Below are 19,440 nucleotides of genomic sequence, written 5' to 3'. Positions count from 1 at the left end.
TGTGATAAATTACTCCAAGGTATTTAACAGATTCCACCTGTGGTATATCCTCATGATGGTAAGACAGAGAGATGTTCACATGGTATTGCAGCGGGAAAACAAGGAGGGCACATTTACTTGGATTAAGTAAAAAGCTGTTGCCATCGAGCCAGCTCTCCAATATATTAAGGTAAGTCTGCAGCCGTTCATATAAGGTCTGAATGTTATCTGCCATTGCAAAAAATGCGATATCGTCTGCATAAACATAAGTTGTTATATCCTGTTTACGTGGGATGGTGCTCATTAGTAAATTAAATAGCACCGGGGAAAGCACCGAGCCTTGCGGTACTCCCCTCGTTTGGGTATGAGTAGATGATGAAAACCCATCTTTAAAACAATAAAATTTCCTGTCTGCGAGAAAATTGTGAACCCACGCTACTATGTATGATGGAAAATCAAGGTATTCTAATCGATCTATCAAAATACAGTGCTCCACGGTATCATATGCTTTAGCGATGTCTAAGGTAACTAAAGCAGCATATTTTTTATGTAGCCGAGCTAATTGAAGCCTACTTTCTAAGTCAACGTGGGCATCCCAAATTGAACAACCAGCCCTGAACCCAATTTGACAGGGACTTAGAATAGACCTCATGGTAATAAGTTCATTAATTCGTATATTGATGATTCTCTCAACCAATTTCACTAAGTTTGATGTCAGTGCGATCGGCCTTATGTTATCCAACGTGTATGCATCATTTTCATTTTTTAGCAACAATACAATTTTGGCAAGTTTCCATTCTGGAGGTATCCATGCATTCCCCAAAGAGTAATTCACTAGTTCTAGCAAAAGATTAGGCGATTCCTGGAGTAAACATTTCAACATAGAGTTCGTAATCCCATCTGGTCCGGGAGCCGTCCTCGGTAAGCATAATACTGTCTGATTCAATTCAGCTAAAGAAACTTCTGGAAATTCATGCAAGTTTATCAGAACGGACTGAATAGCCGAAAAATTCGCAGTGAAGCGGCGTTCTAAACCTTGCGCTATGTCTTCTAGAGAAGTGTTCATTTCTACCGGCGTCAAGACACATGACTGCAACGTTAAAGGTGCTGGTAGTACTTTTCTTGTCCGAAGATAAGCGAACAAAGCACGCTTATTCTTTGATTTAGAAAGATAATCAAAATGTCTACTCTCGTATTCTTCTTTCGCGCGGTTCACTGTACGCTTAAATACGCCAGCAAGGAATTGATAGTCTTTCCAGTTTGTTGGGCTCTGATTAAGAAGAAGTTTTTTCCAAGCGGCTTTTCGTCTTCTATAATCGCGCGTACACTCATCGTTCCACCAACGAGAGGAGGATCGTTTATTGGATGGAATAGAAAATTCAGAATTTTTTCTAGATCCCTCCAGCATTGAACCTATCGTAGATGCAATCTCCTTAGTACTGGCATTTCCAAGCTTGGAAATGGCAGAACGGAGGCAGGCTTGAAATTTGCTTTGGTTGATGTATGTGCGTTTTGGCTGATCTAAAGTTATTGTTGGACAAGTAATGTCAAAAACTACAGGAAGATGGTCACTGTTAGTTGCCGAATCCAGAACAGCCCATGACAAAATCTTGATTGCATTGGAGCAAAACGTTAAATCCAATACTGAGCTAGTTTGTCCTCGGACAAATGTTACATGACCTTTATTCAGACAGGAGAGGTTGTGATCAATAGTCCATTCCCACAGTCGCCTACCACAAGAATCTGTCCTCATACCCCAAGACAAATGGTGTGAATTAAAGTCTCCTGTGAGTACAATTTCCTTTCTACATGCTACCAAAACGCTGTCAAGATAACGCGTGCTTTGCACACCGGAGGGGAAGTAGCAATTTACGATTGAAAAAGGGTGGTATCCGGGGAGACACAAGTCTAATGCTAATAATTCGCAATCGAAGTCTAACATTCTGAAAGAAATTTTCGCTTTATGGCATAATTTACTTGATACAAGGATCATTAAACCACCACCACGTGATGGGCGATCTAATCGAAAAGAACGAAAACCTGCAAGATGGAAATTTTTATCTGGTGTAAGCCAAGTTTCTTGGAGAATTATAATATCAAGATTAAAATTATTGCAAAAGTAATGTAAGTCGGTTGAGGCTGAGAATATAGAACGGCAGTTCCACTGCAGTACCCTCAACTGACCTATGGTGTTGAGCGCACCGCAGAGGCGCATGTCGCACCCTTGTTAGCATCTTCACGCGAAATAGCTGATTCATTCCGTTTAGATTTGGACTTGAGATCGGTGAAGATAGGGGATCTGGTACGTTTATTAGTTCTTATATCGAGTTCCATATCTGTATCAGTACTTGTACTCGGCCGAGGCGAATGTCGGTCCAAGTGCGCCTGTGTTCCTGGCTGCTTAGCCTTGCCTGCAGATGCAGAAAGTTCGTCCATCACTACATTGCGTAGCTGTGTGGCGTCACTAGTAATGTGTAATACTGCAGGTTCTGTACCAGTCTGTACTGTTTGTCCAATCTGGCTTGAAAGAATTTGCACTAAACAGTCGGAAAGGTTAGATATTAGTTTATCCATTGCCTTACTCACTGCCTTTTCCACAGCAGTTTCAATAGCCTGCGATAGGGTTGAGTCCATACTGGAAGTGCAGCGCGCTGTTATACCAGAGTATCCAAAAGCCCTGTCTCTAACTATGTCAATGGCTTCCCTTCGTGAACAGCGGCGGCGGTCAATAACTTCCAGGATTTGAACCTCCCGGGAACGAGCGGAACAGTCAGAGTTGTCGGCGCAGTGACTGCCCCCACAGAGACAACACTTTTCCACTGTTGCAGTACAATTGCTTGAAGGATGACTCTCTCCACAGGTGCGACAACGAACGTTAGATTTACATCCTCCCGCACTGTGGCCGAATCTCCAGCAGTTCTTGCACTGAATCGGACGAGAAGCGAGGGGTTCTACTCGGAAGATCAGTGGCCATAATTTTATTTCTGATGGGCATTTTGTGCCCACAAATGTCGCGATAACAGATTCGGTTGGTACCCTCTGGTTGTCGACTAGGCGATTACACCGGTAAATTGAAATTACGCCTGCTCCAGAGAGCCTGTCTAGGGTCTCAGCTGGACTCAGCTTGGAGTCGACTCCCCGTACAAGGCCTTTGGTACATGCAAGGTGAGGCGGAATGAAAGCACTCACCGGGGTAGCAGCAAAGGAGGTGCATTTGAGAAGATCCTGCACGCAGGTCTGATCAGGCGACCTACACACGATACCTCCTCGCCCAAATGGGCGCACATCTGTGATGGTCTGGAAATGATTTGAAGTTGTCTTGAGTTCCTTTTGAACCACCTGAGGGTTTGAAAGTCTGATGAAGCCTCCATTTGTAGGTACCAGTGCTACGGGAATGCTGTCGATACCACTGCGGAAAAAGGAGTCTAGTGGTAATTCATTAGACGGCAAGGACGCTGACCAGGCGGATCGCGCCTGGCCAGGAGAAGTAGTCGACATGAGCACTAGAGATATGGTTAGACTCAGAACAAACTAGAGTCGGACTCTAAGACAGAAATTTAAAACCACTCAATCCTCAGCCACGAACACCCCAGTAGGTTGAGCGCGGCACCAGCTACTGCAGGAACGGTCGTGGTTCCAGATGCGGGCGTCGAATCCTGGAAACACGGGAGCTTCTGCCAATGACCTTGCGCGTGACACCTCGAACGACGTACCTCGCGCACTGCCGAAGGCACGGGTCACCCACGCTCGAGGCCGCGCCTCACGAGCTCTCGTCTTCCTCGTAGGCACCGCCCGGCACATACACGCACACATCACCTCCTCTTCGCCACCGCACGGCACACTATTGTCGTTTTTTTAGTTTCTGTTTCGCGCCCGCGCAGCACATATTATGACACACTTATAATTACCGGCACCCTGTCTGTCTGTGCGCTGTTCAGAGCGTCATCAAAATCAACCACCTCAATGACGTTTCTCATGCTCGTCCCCACACAGCTGAAGCTAATAAAGTTTGTATGGTTATCCGGTCACTGTGGATTAGATTTAAATGAAATGGCTGACTCTATAGCACGAGAGGAATTGAATGGCCCAGTACTTTCGGTCCTTCCTGACGTAGACACAATAACTGTGATGAGGTGGAGAAAATTTTCGCTTCCTGCGGATATCATATACAGAATATATAACGTCCTGCATAAACAGGATCCACTCTTTAAAGTTTCCGTGGAACATCCAGTGGTATCCTGAGAGACAACTGGAAGTCACATTAACTGGATTACGTTGCCGTGTCCCCTCTATAAATTTGTATTCATACTTGGCTAGTGTTCTGATACCCCTTTTATGGATGTTTTTTAGAACCTGAAAATATAGAACATTGTCTTTCATCGTGTCGCCGGTACAGATTACTAAGAAACATACTTCTTGTTGTTCCGTTCTCTAAGCTGGGGCTGAACTTGCCAAAAGACAGCATACTTACCTTCGGCGCTTCGACTTTGGGCTTCAGCCACAAGAACGTTTTTGATGCTGTTTGTGCTTACCTGCGCAAAACAAAACGAATGCGATTTGAACTGGTTAATTATGTCTTACTTGTACAGCAATAGTAGAATATAAAAAAGAGCTATCTTTTTAGTATGATTATTATTAGCAATATTTATTTTTAGGCACGTTCAGTTGTAGTCAAGACAATGACAATTCTGTCTGGTCTGAAAGGGCGAACAACACTTATTGCGATCTTGTCGTTTTACGCAGAATATATTTCTCATAAATATTCATTATCGAAAATCTTCACCTCATATAATCAGTTCTTGGCCGATGCCCCTGAGTCGGTATGAGTCATATTTAAGGCGTCACTTTCATTATCACCGCTGTGCGTGCTGTCCGCCATCTTGGTCGATGCTTTACGCATCAGTGTAGGTACAGCTTGTAAATAGCCACGCCCCGAGTCATTGTTATGTAACAATGCCATCATCAAGGTGCTTAGATAAATTCATCACAAGACGATTTCTCCTCTGCATGAGCTCGCGCTACAAATGACTGTGCCACGTGTTTTTTTTTTTTTTTGCCTGCGTTGCACTATGCGGCAACTGCAGCATACGATTACAGCATACAACAATATAGGACCACCCGGTCCCCTAAAGGGCTTTAAACTTGCCTCTGGCCACGTCCACGGCAGGAGCGAGCACTTTGACCATTGGTGTTGCATCCTTCAACACAAGCCCACTTGCCCAAACGCCCGTTTTAGTAAATATTATACTCGTCCAACATTTATCTCCTTCTGAACTTCTGCCTCGTTTGCTTGAAATCAAGAAGGAATCATACGACAACTGCTTCATCTTTTGTGCTACCGGATCTTTATCGCTATTTTTTTTTTGCATTGCCGTGGACGCTGAGCAAACGGGCACTCGATTCCATGTTCTAGAAACCGAATTTTGAGAGAGGGAGAGAACAAAAAAAATAAAAAGCAAGTTCCCCTCGCATTAGTTTGTCATCCTGCGAACTGACCATCCTCATCGTACGGGGGTGTAGCTCAGATGGTAGAGCGCTCGCTTAGCATGCGAGAGGTACTGGGATCGATACCCAGCACCTCCATTGACTTTTTTTTTTTCTTCAGTATGGGGAACCTGTCTTTTTATTATGTTCTCTCTCTCATCTACGAATTCATGACTTTGGAAGGTAGGTGTGTGTTAAAACTCTCCATGCAAACTAGTGAGTCTACTAATATGTAAGAAGCAAAAATGTAACAATAAATAACAGGTAGATTATTGAAGAAAAAACGACAGTCGTTATTTTTAATACATAATATTAATAATAGTGTATATATTTATCAATATTATATATATAATAATTTTAGTATACTCTTTTATGACAAATAATAACACACGGTATTTTCAAAATAACGCTGGTGGCAAGAATATCTACGCCAGGCATTGGGTTTTTGTCCAATTGAAACGAAATGTCCATACGTGTTCTCGTTCGTACGGAGCTGATCGAGGTAAGGCAGCATCGAAGGATGCGAAGATTCTCGCCATCTATGGGTGTAGCTCAGATTGTAGAGCGCTAGCTTGGCATGCGAGAGGTACTGGGGTCGATACCCAGCTCTTCCAAAGGTATATATATTGTAAGACGGCATCCAAGACCCTCAAGAATGTTCTTTATTGTCTCGAATGTTTGCCCCACAACCCAAACTAAAGTGGTGATGATGAGTACGTACAGTTGAGAAGATGGGACGCATAGATAATGCTCGCACTCATTTTCCCCGCGCACTTGAGCGGCCGGCCAGGCCGAGACTTAGGCGTGAAAGGTACGACGAAGAAAGGGTTTCAGACGTGAAACGTACACAATCTCGGAGGCACGGTAACGACATTCTGAGGAACTCTCGACTGGAGTGACCAGGTTCATGATTGGAGATGTTCATTGAAAAACAACGTAAGGCCAGAGAAAGTGTGGCTGAAGCTTTCCACTCAATCCGGGTGTACGAACAGGCGTCCAAAGTAGTACTTCATCTCCAGGACGGAAGGTGACGTCTCGACGAAAGCTGTCATAACGTTGCTTGCGGTCTTGTTGACTGGCCTCCGTGATGAGTTGAGCACATTGTCGTGTGTCAGTCAGCCCGGATACGAAATGTTCTGGTGTAGTTGTGGACGTTTTCGTCGTTACATTGAAGAAAGAGGCGTCGACAGTGAATGCCGACGCACGACCGTGGACGAGAAATGAAGGTGAATATCCGGTGTTTCGTTGAACAGTAGTGTTGTGTGCAAACGTTAGGAACGGCGAGATTTTGTCCCATTTATCGTGGTTCGGTTCGATTTACATGGATATCATGTCGATTAGAGTCCGGTGAAATCGCTCTGTCAGGCCATTCGCCAGCGGGTGGTAAGGGGATGTGGTCTCATGAACTATGCCACAAGTTTTTACAAATTCGACAAGAATTGTGGACAGGAAGGCCTTGCCTAGGTCACTCAACAACACCCGATGTGGACCACGACACAACGCAATGGCTTCTCAAAAGAAGGCGGCACCGTCTGAGGCAGAGCTAGTGCGTAGAGGAGCGGTCTCCGCGTATCGTGTGAGGGGGTCGACGGCTGTGACGATCCAGCGGTGGCCCGCTGGCGTTACGGGAAGTGGTCTGACGAGGTCTATTTTGGCAATGACAAAAGGTGTATCAGTACATAGAATGGGTTATAATAGGTCAGCGGGAGCTGAAATCGGTCATTTTCGGCGTTGACAAAGTGTGCACGAAGTGACATAATTAGCCACAAAGGTATACAAAGACCAGGCAAGAAGAAACGGCTCCTAACGCGGTTGTAGGTCTTCTGAAGTCCAAAGTGTCCAGCTGATGGGTCATCGTGCAATGCTTCGAGAACTTGTTTTCGCAGCGAACGAGGAAGTACTGGCACCTACCGATGTCATCCGCATTGTTAGTTTGGCGCTGCAGGACATTGTTCTCTAGCCTGAACTGTCGTACGTAGCTGATGACGTAGTCTGGCATTAGGTGTAGATGGCGAGCGATTCAAGTATCCGATGATGCGGTTAAGTAGGGGTACACGTTGGCACGTGGCAAACTGAGCGCTGCTGTTCAAAGATAGCGACCCAGCAACTGCACCAGTAATGCTCACAATATATATATATATATATATATATATATATATATATATATATATATATATATATATATATATATATATATATATATATATATATATATATTCAAATCTGGTAAACAATTCTTTTTATTGTGAGTGTGTGTGTTTTCTCATTTATTTAAAAAAAACTCGGGAAAGGTAGACTGGCGTCAAAGCGTCAAAGCGGATCATGTAGAATAATAAATCCGCTAGTCTGTCGACAAAAGCAAACGAGATAATTAAATAGAGAAATCAAACAAAAAATAACAGTAAATAAAATGCTGAAATCGGATACCTATAAATCTAGCGACAGAAATATTTCGGTCAGACATTCCTATATATATATATATATATATATATATATATATATATATATATATATATATATATATATATATATATATAACAAAAAACATTTAACGGATCTGTAAAAATAAAAAAAAATTGTACCAACAAAGAAGCGTTGGCATCGATAAGTATTACTTCCAGTGATACGTCAATTTTTTTTTCATAACAGCGTTATTTGCAACGTTTTGTTACAAACATGGATGACAGTGCTGTTCGCGAATGATGATATATGCGAATAGCTGCACTTGGAATTTGCTTGATTGGTTGATTTGCTAACCGGCTAATGTTGTTTGAATTTCCATGGAGACCCGGGAACAAAACTCAACATTTTCTAGCGGTGACGTCTTTCTGTGTATGGAATAGGATGCCCATCTCATCAAATGAAGTTGCTTAAGAATTACATGAACACTTGCTAACTAGGTGTTTATCAGGCAAGTTTATAACATATATGTGTCAGCTAGTGTATTTTAAACTCCTTTTTTTCACGAAGCAAAGTCTGTGCGTCTGATGAGTATCAATTCGCTGAGAGATGTAAAAAGTATTCGCTGTGGTCCATCAGTGGAATGCCCAAATTTACGTATTGGGTTACTATCGTAATTTTACTATTTCAAGCACTCCTGTATATCCGGCTGTTAACCTCTTAATCAAGCACAATACGTTCCATGTAGCATGTTAGGTACGAGCTGTTTAATGAAGGACGTGAATAAGGGAGAAGAGAAGGAGAGGATGAAACAGGAAGTAGAATAGTTTTCCATACATATATGCATCACTCTATATAGGCAGGTCTATTCAGAAATTTTCATCTATTCGTGTGGTAACCGACGTCTTTCTCATTACTTTTCAAAGTTAAACAAAAACGATTTCCCTTTATATTATCTGCTGGCTTCATGGCCAATCCTTCGTAGTAAATAGGAACCAGAAGGTCGAGGGACACGCTAACAAGCAAGCAAGTAAGTAAGCAAGCAAACAAGCAAGCAAGCAAGCACGCAAACAAACAAGCAAGCAAGCAAGCAAATAAGCAAAAGGAGCTATCTCTGTCTTCAAGTTCAATCTCCGTAGTACTTTTTTTTTATTTGAAAGACTGTTAGTTGGCATAACAAACATATATAATAAGAACACAGGCTCATCACACATAAACAAACTAATTACGCTCGTGCACAAAGTTTAACGAGGATCGGTGGAACAGTCCTTTCATCCCCGCTTGTAAGTCGGTAGGTCAATCTTACTCGGTGACCGGTTGTTCTGGGACGACGTAGGCACGCTTGCTGATGGCCGGGCCACGACCAGAGCAAGTGTGACACGTCCGCTGGGTCCGTACGCTGCGCGGTATACTGCTGAACACGATGAAGGGCCTAAAGGCGCGGTTTAAATACTGGCGCTTAGCCTCGCAACTACCTGATGATTTCGCCGCACCAAACCTCTTTTCGCTTTCTCTCTCTTGTATGTCGAAAGATTTAAATGCCTTGTCAAGCGCGAAAATCGGCCGTCGGTGGTCTGCACACGTGTGGTGCAAAGCGTCCCCTTATGGCGTTGTCGGGGCGTATCTGGTGGCTGCGTTATTTGACGTCATCTTAACATTTGCTATAACGTCATAAGAACGTGACTTCAATTATTGACGTCATTGTTTTTTTCTTTGCATTTGGCGTCGCCCCAATTGAAAGGTAGCCGATTGCGGAGGCAGTGCAAAGCCAGGGGCGTAGACATGGGGGAGGGGAATCCATCCCCCCAAAGTTTTCACATTTGGATGCGTATATATACGCACACATACAAGCGCATCAACAAAGCATCAACAAACATACATAAAGTATGGTTAATCACTCTTCCCCCCCCCCCCCCGGGAAAAAAAATTTGCGCACGCCTCTTGCGGATAGCTTTCGTTGAGAACAAGCTACAATCAATACATGCATCGGCTCTTGAATGGGAGTAAACAAACAACAATAAAGAAGATAAACAATAATAAATAAACCTACAAGAATTCGATACCTTCAACACTGAAGACCACAATATTACCGCCAGACACCGGATTTTCACTAATTCGGAAGAAATGTTGATTATTGCTCTCAGTTATAACTAACTGAGAACAAGAATTAGACTTTCATCAGCATGCGCTGTAAAACACGGCTTCTGAAGGTGTGCGAGACTATGTGCCTAAACGAAATGTTACGTTTGGAAAAAATTCAGAAAGGAGACCAAATGAAGCATTGTTGTAAAAATTGGTGTGCATAAGAAAATCACTGACACACACACACACACACACACACACACACACACACACACACACACACACACACACACACACACACACACACACACACACACACACACACACACACACACACACACACACACACCAATATTGTGAGCGCTTCTAAAATAATGATATTTTATTTCTGTCTTACTTTCGATGCTGAAGTCGCCAAAGTTAGCGTTATAGTCATCAATACACGCAAGTTTATCGATTACCTGTACGAATGTTGATTCAGTAACTGCTAAGCTGATAGAAGGCCGTTTATATTCAAAGCGTCTCACCCTTTTTTCACCTCTGGCTAGAACAGTTTTAGCGAATCACAAATTCGGGATCTCAAATCGAACCCTCTCTTGATGCACGCACCACCATGTTTCTTCAGTCGACATGTGAATTGCTTATCCCTCAATCTCCTTGATGGACAGTGGATACTAAGGAGAGGGTGACGTTACTTCAGACAGTACCGACGGGTACTACTGGCACATTGCACACAACTGCTGATAACATACAATTCAAGACACATAGAGCCCCCCCCCCCCCAGCCGCCCACAAAAAATAAGGGGGGAGGGCAGCGGTGGTTCACTTAACGAATACGTAAACGCACCTAAAATATATTATGTTGTGCATTAGGTTTGTCGGATAACAAGAATTCTTGATTAAAAACGCACGTTACTCCCATATATCATTTACTTCTTTTCAGCATGAGGTCAGCAATACAATAATCTGAGAAAGAATTTCGTAAGACAAAAATGACGCCAGGATGATCGAAACAGAGGTGTTACAATGAATATAATTTATTAATATCTGGAGCCTTACGTCGCAAAAGCGTGATATGATTATGCGAGGCGCCGCACTGATCGGTTCTGGACATTTTGACCAACTGGTGTTGTTTAACACGCACTGACATTGCAGTCACGGCCGCTGGCAGTGTACACGAGCCTCTATCAGGCCACAGCTGTGGTGACGCAGCTTTTGCCATGATCCGCTGTGCTATTTTCTTCTTTATTAAATGTGTATAAAGAGAGGTTGGTGCCTATGCGTGGCACCGGCTACTCCTCTTGCACAAAAGTCGACATCGCATATTTTGTAGCAAACACAAGGCTATACATATGTGCATACCACAACGCCTACGCATTGAGTCGACGTTTTTCAATACTTACTGCATGAGTGTCCACACCACACAGAAATGTGTCCATCACGCGACTGATGTGACACCGTGAGAAGCCACAGCTGGCACCGTTCCAGGTCATGGACGGACGGGTGGACTGATTCCGTGAGCGTCATTCAATAAATATTTCTCCTTCAAACCATGATGTAATGAAACATACGTAAGAGTCCAGGCGCGCACACGCCAAGAGAAGCTTGCCGCCATTTTCATTATACCGGGTGAGCTCCTGAATTTTCGAAGGTCTGATATACGCCTCGATCAAACGCGACTCTGAGCGCCAGCGACGAAAGCACGAGTCACCACAAATCATCAAAATCTGTGACGTCATCATAAAATAATCGCATGTCAACGTCACTTGGTCTTACTTGCGTCAGCCATGAACGCAGCGCAAACTTCCGTCGTATGGATACACATGCCACTTGTATCAATTGCATTGTAGTGATACAGTTCGACTATTCCATCGTATCCATGCGTATAATGCCACATATAGCGATTATATTGTAGTAATTCACAATTTAGACTTCTCAAGAAAAATCAAACAAAAAAAGCATCACGTACGTTGTTGAAGTACGCACTAGGGACAGGATATCAATGTTCCGTTCAACTCTTAGAGGCCTATTCCCATATTTTTCGTCGTTTCACTATAGCCTAGCACTCGCCCCACCGAAGGCATCACCGATGGACAGATAACGTCAGCTCGAAATGCCGCCAATACTTCACTATGCGTTCTTTAGATAACAGCGTGCGTGTTTTTCAGGCACTATATTCTATATCGAAGAGTTCACATTTACTGATGTACTGACAAGTGGTGTCCACGGCATGCCCACGCGAATGAATGACGCATGTGCTAATATCAAAGTCTCCAATCAAGTAGGATTCATACTTCATTAACCATCCCAATCATTGTCATGTTGCACATGCTTAGTAATCACTGTCAAGTTAAGACACCCTAATTCATCAATGCTCCGGTTGGCTTCGCTGTCTGCAAAATCAAAGAGATGAAAAACGCCTAAAATATTTTATTGAACACAAAAATGCTGGTACCTCGTTTTTTTTGGTTTTTTGCAAAAGATATCGCAAGTCCCAGGGTTCCATGATGGCCGGAGAAGTTATTGTGCAGAGGCGGAAATGCTGTAGGCCTGTGTGCTCAGATTTGGGTGCACGTTAAAGAACCCCAGGTGGTCGAAATGTCCGGAGCCCTCCCCTGCGGCGTCTCTCACAATCATATGGCTGTTTTGGGACGTTAAACCCCACATATCAATAATCAAAGTTACTGTGCAGCACTGTGGCACGTGTCAATCGGTGTAAAAAAAAAAAGTCATGGAATTGAAAACATCGAGAGAAGAAAACACTTCCTCACGTCGTTCAACTAGGACCTATGGTTTAAAACGAAATGCCTAACGTCCTAATTCGGGCGCTGGCTCAAATCACGTGTTGCGCACCATATTTTCACTGCCGGACCGACAGGGAGGCCCATATCGACAGTCAGGTGTTTGATTCCAAGAAGTAGCAAGGCTTCACCGTCGACTTGCTCTTTGCGAAACTTCTCGGCGTGCCGGGCACATCCGGGGATCCCCTTGACGTACCGTACCACGTCTTCTACCGTCCACTCCTCGGCTGATTTCTCCGTAGGAGCCTGTGCAAGCGTACTCGGACCAGGCGGCGAGGTCTGCGATGCGATTTCACGCACACTCCTACGCGTACGTGCACCGTCGGCCATCGCACGCTCACCCGCGCACGGACGCTGGGAAGGCGGGCATGGCACAGAAGCCGCCAATTCATCGCCCTCTTCGCTCATGAGCGCGTCGTCTGAGGCTGCAGCTTCGGATGCGGTGTGCGAAGACGCGTTGGCCGCCTGGTTGTCCGGGTTCGTTGTTGGGATGCTGCGGTTCCGATCATGGTTCCGCTCAGAAGCGATGGCCGGCTGGTGTCTTCCGCAAACGCATATCACGGTAGAAGCCGGGTTTCCCCTCGCGCTAGCGACGCACGGTGCCAGGAGTGGCGGAGGAGGCGGCGTACTCAGCGTAGAAGTAGGCTTAGCAGCAACCGCCGATGTAGCGGTAAAAGTCGCAGATCCGCGAAGACTAGCGTGTGTGACGCCCGATAACCGCAACGGCGTCGCGTTGCGGCTGTCAAATGAGGTGAGTGAATTGCGGTTGACGAGTGACAGCTCCCGTGAAGGACTGGCGTCGACTGCGCTTGGTCCCGGCTCTGCATTGGGTTGGGCTCTCCATTCGCACTCGAACAATTCGGACGCCTCCTGCACGACGTGCCCGCAGATAACGTGCGTCGTGACGTCCGGTTTGGTGCACCGCTCTTGGGGTATGCGGGTGAACAGTGGTTCTGGCGTGCTTGTAGCCGGTGGAGGTAGTGCCGCTAGCTCTGTTGTCTCTAACCAGCGCTCGGCGTTTTTTCGGGAAGACGCACCATGATGCTGTCGGCCGCCGCGGCACGCCGTGCCTTTCGTCTTGCCGGTCTCCCGGCGTCGCATCGGTCTTCCACGTTTCGATTCGTTGCTCATCGTTGTCGTCCTGTCTCGAACAATGAGCGTCTCTGTGAACTGTGCTTCAACACTGAGCGCGCGCCCATTATTAACGGTCAGCTCGACATCAAACGCGCGCTCACGGCAGCGAAATGAAACACAGATAACGTGACCGGAATCAACGCCTCCTAGAAAATCTGTGCCTAGAACGTCGCTCTCTTTTCAATTGGGAGCCTCCTGGTGCAGCACGCAATCTCGGAGGCCATGTCTCCTGCGCCTTGTGTTGCGACTGGCCGCCACGTGAGACCACTCATCTCCGTACCGCTCAGTCACGTGACATCACGGCTGCTCGGAGGCAACTGTGAGAGGATGGCTTTGTTCGCAGGGGGCGGGACGGAGACGCTCCCCTTCGTACCGAAGGAGGAGGGTAAAATCAGAGGGTAGGTCAGCGCGTTTGCGGCTCACGTTCCAGGCATAATTTTTATGGGAGGCGTTGCCCGAATGAATGACTTACTGCTGAGGATGATGTCATCGCTAGTCAACATTTTCATTTTCGGTTCTCGATTTAGGTACTCGTTGCCTTATTTCGGCTAGGCGTGAGTTTCGGTTTTCGATTTTGTGGCTCGATGGCGGAGATGGAGGAATTCGCGTGCATACCGTTTTCTGTATTTAGGTGATTGATTGATTGATTGATTGATTGGGGCAGTTTATCAATTATAAATATCCGCTCATGGACCAATTGCCGAAGCACGATGCAGACGCGACATTTTATGAGCTCATGCGATGTGGAGAAGAGTAGAGGTGCAGCGTGTGCAAGTTGTGCTGATACGGCAAGTGAAATTTGCGCGTTTCAAATTTTCTCGTTGGTTTTTCTGGTAGAGCGCGACTGAGGTGATTTTGAACCTTGCATCCATGTTGCAGACGCTGATTGCTCCGTCGCATATTAAATATATTGTGCGCGGCCACATTTCTGTTTCGGAGCTTGCAAGGGCTTGATGTGGAAATTCTTAAGAATGATTAGTTATGTTGAAAACTCGCTTTGGTTCGCAACCTGAAGGAAAAAGAGAAAAGAGACAGGTTTTTCCTTCAACTTGCCCAGCAAGTTGAGTTTCGAGTTTTCAAGTAGGAACCTACTAGGCTGCAAAAAAGTATTGCTTCAACAGATTACCTTCGAATAAATCGATTATTTTACCAGAATAACTTGCATCTTTTATTAAAGAAATTAAACTTTGACGGTGTTCATGTACGGGAACTTCGGTAACGCAGACAGTTTTTTGATGCATTATCGTTGCTGCATTATCGTTATCGTTGATTCACTATCGCAAGTGCTTGACAACCCACAAAAAACGGAGTGCCACAGACATTTAATTTACAGTCAACAGATGTACAAACTATTTCGCTACGCAGAATTGAGAAGTTTCGATCCTCGGTAGCACCAATAGACAAAACAAATCACTTGTGATTTCGCGTGACGCAACTCGACTCGCGTTACCGGCGCGTTCAATGGCGAAAAAGATGAGCTGGATGGCTACTGCAATAGTTTTTGTTAACACAACCGGTGTTAATGTTAAACAGATTTTATCTCAATTTGCGGCGTTCACATGATGGAAAGCAGCGCAAAGAGTACATTTCCGTAACAATTCGCGTTCCTTCTTTGTTTTGCGTTACTTACGATAATGCCGCAGTGAACAGTGGTTTACACATTTAAAACACATTTTTTATTTTTTTCAGACGTGTGCCACAAGTTCGTTTTAGGACAACACGTCGCGAAGTGAACCAACGGTAGCACAAATCTTCAACGCCGGTCCCAGTTTCATGTCCATCGTCCTCATGAGGTGGTGTTCCTTGATGAGGAACAAGGCGCCGCCGTCGATCTCGTGGTAGCGGAACTTCTCAGCGATGTGCTCGCACCCAGGTATCCCGGAAACGTACTCTGCTACGTCATCCACCGTCCAGTTTTCCGGTGAGTTACTCCACTTCTGCAGAGGATACGCAGGTTCCTGCTGATGCTTCCGGGTTTTGGTCAGCAGCGGAGGAGATACCTGCAAAGCCACTGAGCCCTGGGGAGACATCGGTGAGACTTCTGGTGGCGTCCCATTGACGAGTTTAGATTTGGAGGTGGCATCGGTGTCTGGGACCGAGGAGGCGGTCTTTCTCGGAGTCGTCTTGAGGCCTTCTTTAGTCTTCCTGCAGACCAGTGACGAAGTCTTCCGTCTGCGCCTCAATTTCGCTGTGAACGTTGCAGCACACGGAAGTGACTCGGCTGTGCCAGGCGTCTCGACGAAGGACGAGTTCAGGGACTGCGGATGTTCGCCCTTAGCGGTCAAATCCTGCGCTTCAGCTCCAGACGTACCGGGGTCTGTCCCCGGGCCCAGCTTCGTCGACAGTGGTGCGTCCGCGCTGCTGACGTGATAGTAACGCTGCGCCTCCTCAACACTGGACGTCGTTACCGTGGTCGAAGTTGACAAAGGTCGCAATGACTCCTGGATGACGTACCCGTCGATGACGTGCGTTATCACGCCTGGCTTGGACACCGTCGGGGCGGGAAAGAGGCGAATGAGGTCCGATAGGACTAAGGCCCTGCCGGCTTCGGGTAACGGATCTTCGGTAATGTCCGATCGGGTCTCGGGTCGCTCTGGACGTTGCCCGGAGTACGGCGGTGTGCCTCTGGGAGTCCCCCAGGAGCCCGTCGAAGCGGCTCGGCTGCGCGCTTTCTGGCCCTTAACCTGGCGTCTTTGCCGACGATTCGGTACAGACATGGCGTTAAGTGTCGAACTATTTTGACGTAGGCCACTTACTGTGATTCTCGGCGTTCGCCTGTATGCAGTCGACGCTGTTGGTGTCTCAAGACTTTCCCGTCCACAGCGATTGCGTTTCAGTTGGTGATGCTCAGAGCGCGTGCTGAAGAACGTTTGTTCGAACGAGCGAAACCGAGTGCGTCGCGCGCGGATGTTTTTTAGCGCGTGCTAACTTCGCCGTCGTTTAGGAAGAAGATAACTTTCGAAACTGACACGTGTAATTTGAAACGTAGTAATGTGGACGACTGTTTTTATGCCTTTTTGATGAGACGCTTCGCAAGCGTATAGCAAAATGGTGGCAGTGGTGTCGGTGGCATCGACTTCGCGCTTTTGAAAGGAGCACGTGCAAGCCAGATGTAGAATCAGAAAAAGAATAATCATATCTGAGCACTACTTAGTGACATCCGTCGTAGTGATCCAAAGAACAAGGGGTCAAGGAACAAGCAGTCAATCTAGTGCTTCTATGAGCTGAGGTATCAACGAAAACGGCGGGATACAGCCAGCCAGTCGGCCATGATAAGATAACTTGCGGTGGGCAGGAACCGACGAGTTAGCTTTGCGGTTATCTTTGTTATAAAGGCAAGTCATTTTTCACCCACTTTTCTCTCTTCACATTTACATTAGGATTCGGTCTAATAATCTCCTCTATACTGTCCTTGGCATTATTGTCTGTTATATTTCAATAATATTGTGTCAAAAACAAGGAATATATATATAAATATATATATATATTGTAGTGGAGCATACGCACCAACGCGTATGCGCCTTCGGAAGACAACAAAAAGCCCGTGCTCTGCTTGCGCGAGAGTTTGTGCCGCCTCTGCCAGACTTGCCGTACGCCCACTTTCCGTTGCGACCTCGCTGCGACTTCTCGGCTCGAATAAACGTCATCACATTTGTTGGAGGCTGCTGAGATCCCCAAGCAGACCTGGAGCTCCGCTCTCGCAAGTTGCCTGAAAGACTACCGCGAAGCATGACTGACGCAGTCGCCCACCAGCCCGTCCCAGCCCAGCCAGCACCATCGGCTGCCCCGTCGACCTGCCCCGGTGCTACCCGTCAGCGGGACCCACCAATCTTCAGCGGCAGTGGTGAGCAAGACGTCGAAGACTGGCTCTCCTTGTACGAACGCGTGAGTGCCAGCAACAAATGGGACAACGACTCCAAGCTTGCCTATGTCATCTTTTACTTGGCTGACGTCGCCAAGCTATGGTTCACCAACCGCGAAACCGCCATCGCCAGCTGGTCCACCTTCAAGACCCTCGTGACCGAAGCGTTCGGCCGACCAGAGGTCCGCAAGCTCCGCGCTGACCAGCGTCTGCGCCACCGAGCCCAGCAACCTGGTGAGACCTTTACTAGCTATATTGAGGATGTGCTCGACCTCTGCAGGCGTGTTAACTCATCCATGCCTGAAGAAGAGAAAATTCGACATATTCTCAAAGGCATCGAGGATGGCGCATTCCAGATGTTGCTGGCGAAGAGCCCGACCACGGTGGCGGTCCTCGTAAGCCTGTGCCAGAGCTTCGATGAATTGCGTCGTCAGCGTTCCATCGCCCGACAGAGTGTTCCATCACCAGATTCCATCTCGGCCGTCGCACTCGCCAATGGCAACGTTCACCAAGGAACTCTGTCGAACCAGATTAAAGACTTCATCAGGGAGGAAGTCGCCCGACAGCTTTCCCTGCTGCCGCATAGTGACGCGCCCACGACAAGCCTCCCTTCGAATATGCAGCAGGCCATACGCACTGAAATTTGCAATGCACTCCCTACAGTTCCGGCCTCTTACCCGTGCACTTCGGTGCCATCTGATCGTTCAACTGCTGGCTACGCACCAACTGCGCCGCCTTCACCTCTCAGCTACGCAGCTGTGGTCGCGCGGCCCCCACCGCATCCAGTCGCCTTATCGGCTCCAACTCCTCCGGCAGCGCCACCGGTTTACAGGCCCTCACCTCGCTTTTTCCGTCAATCTAATGAGTGGCGCACCCATGACAACCGTCCTATCTGCTTCGCGTGTGGCATCGCTGGCCACATTGCACGCTACTGCCGCCGCCGTCCCACACCTGCGTACGCCTCCTTTGGAACTCCTACCTATGCGTCGCAGCAGGCCACCTCGTCTGCATACGAACAGAGGCACTCTGACTCGGATCGTCGCCCATCAACTTCTCGTTTCCCATCTCCTCGTCGCCGATCACCATCTCCTATGCGTCGTAGACCACCTCCTGAGGAGGGAAACTAATCAGTGCAGTTCCAGAGGCAAGAACTGCAACTTCTGCGCAATTATCAAGGCCTCCATTTTCGCCGCGAAATGTTGTTGATGTCAATGTTGAGGGAGTCGCCACACAAGCGTTAATTGATACTGGGGCCGCCGTTTCTGTGATGAACGCAAAATTTTGTCGCAAACTGAAGAAAGTGACCACATCTCTCTGTGGCATCGTGCTGTCCACGGCTAGCGCGCAACGCATTCAGCCCTCGTCTGTGTGTACGGCGCGCGTCGTCATCCAAGACGTTTTGTACATCGTCCAATTTTTCGTACTACCATCTTGCTCTCATGACCTCATCCTGGGTTGGGATTTCTTATCAGGTCATGAAGCTATCATCGATTGTTGCCGTGCGGAAGTGTCCCTAGTGCCAAATTGTGACTTTCCATCGCCCGACCATTCACCACTGCTCTGCAAACTCATCGCTGACGACGACATCACCTTGCCTCCGGAAGCTTCAGTCCCTATTAGCCTTTCATGTGTGGCGCAACCTGACGCCACGGTGGTATTTACGCCATCCCCTGTTTTTACTGAACGCAAGGGCATCGT

At 46.8% G+C, this 19,440-nt stretch overlaps 1 non-coding gene across 1 annotated transcript; it reads left to right on the top strand.

The window, feature by feature from the left end:
- The first annotated feature begins 5,489 nt into the window (after positions 1–5,489).
- On the top strand, positions 5,490–5,562 carry TRNAA-AGC (transfer RNA alanine (anticodon AGC)). Its single transcript has one exon. It is a non-coding gene; the product is annotated as a tRNA-Ala (tRNA).
- Positions 5,563–19,440: the final 13,878 nt, after the last annotated feature.

Source organism: Rhipicephalus microplus, chromosome 9 (assembly GCF_043290135.1).
Source record: "Rhipicephalus microplus isolate Deutch F79 chromosome 9, USDA_Rmic, whole genome shotgun sequence".
Lineage (NCBI taxonomy): Eukaryota > Metazoa > Arthropoda > Arachnida > Ixodida > Ixodidae > Rhipicephalus > Rhipicephalus microplus.
Note: the sequence above shows the minus strand (reverse complement) of the source record. Positions and strands in the feature narration are given on the sequence as shown.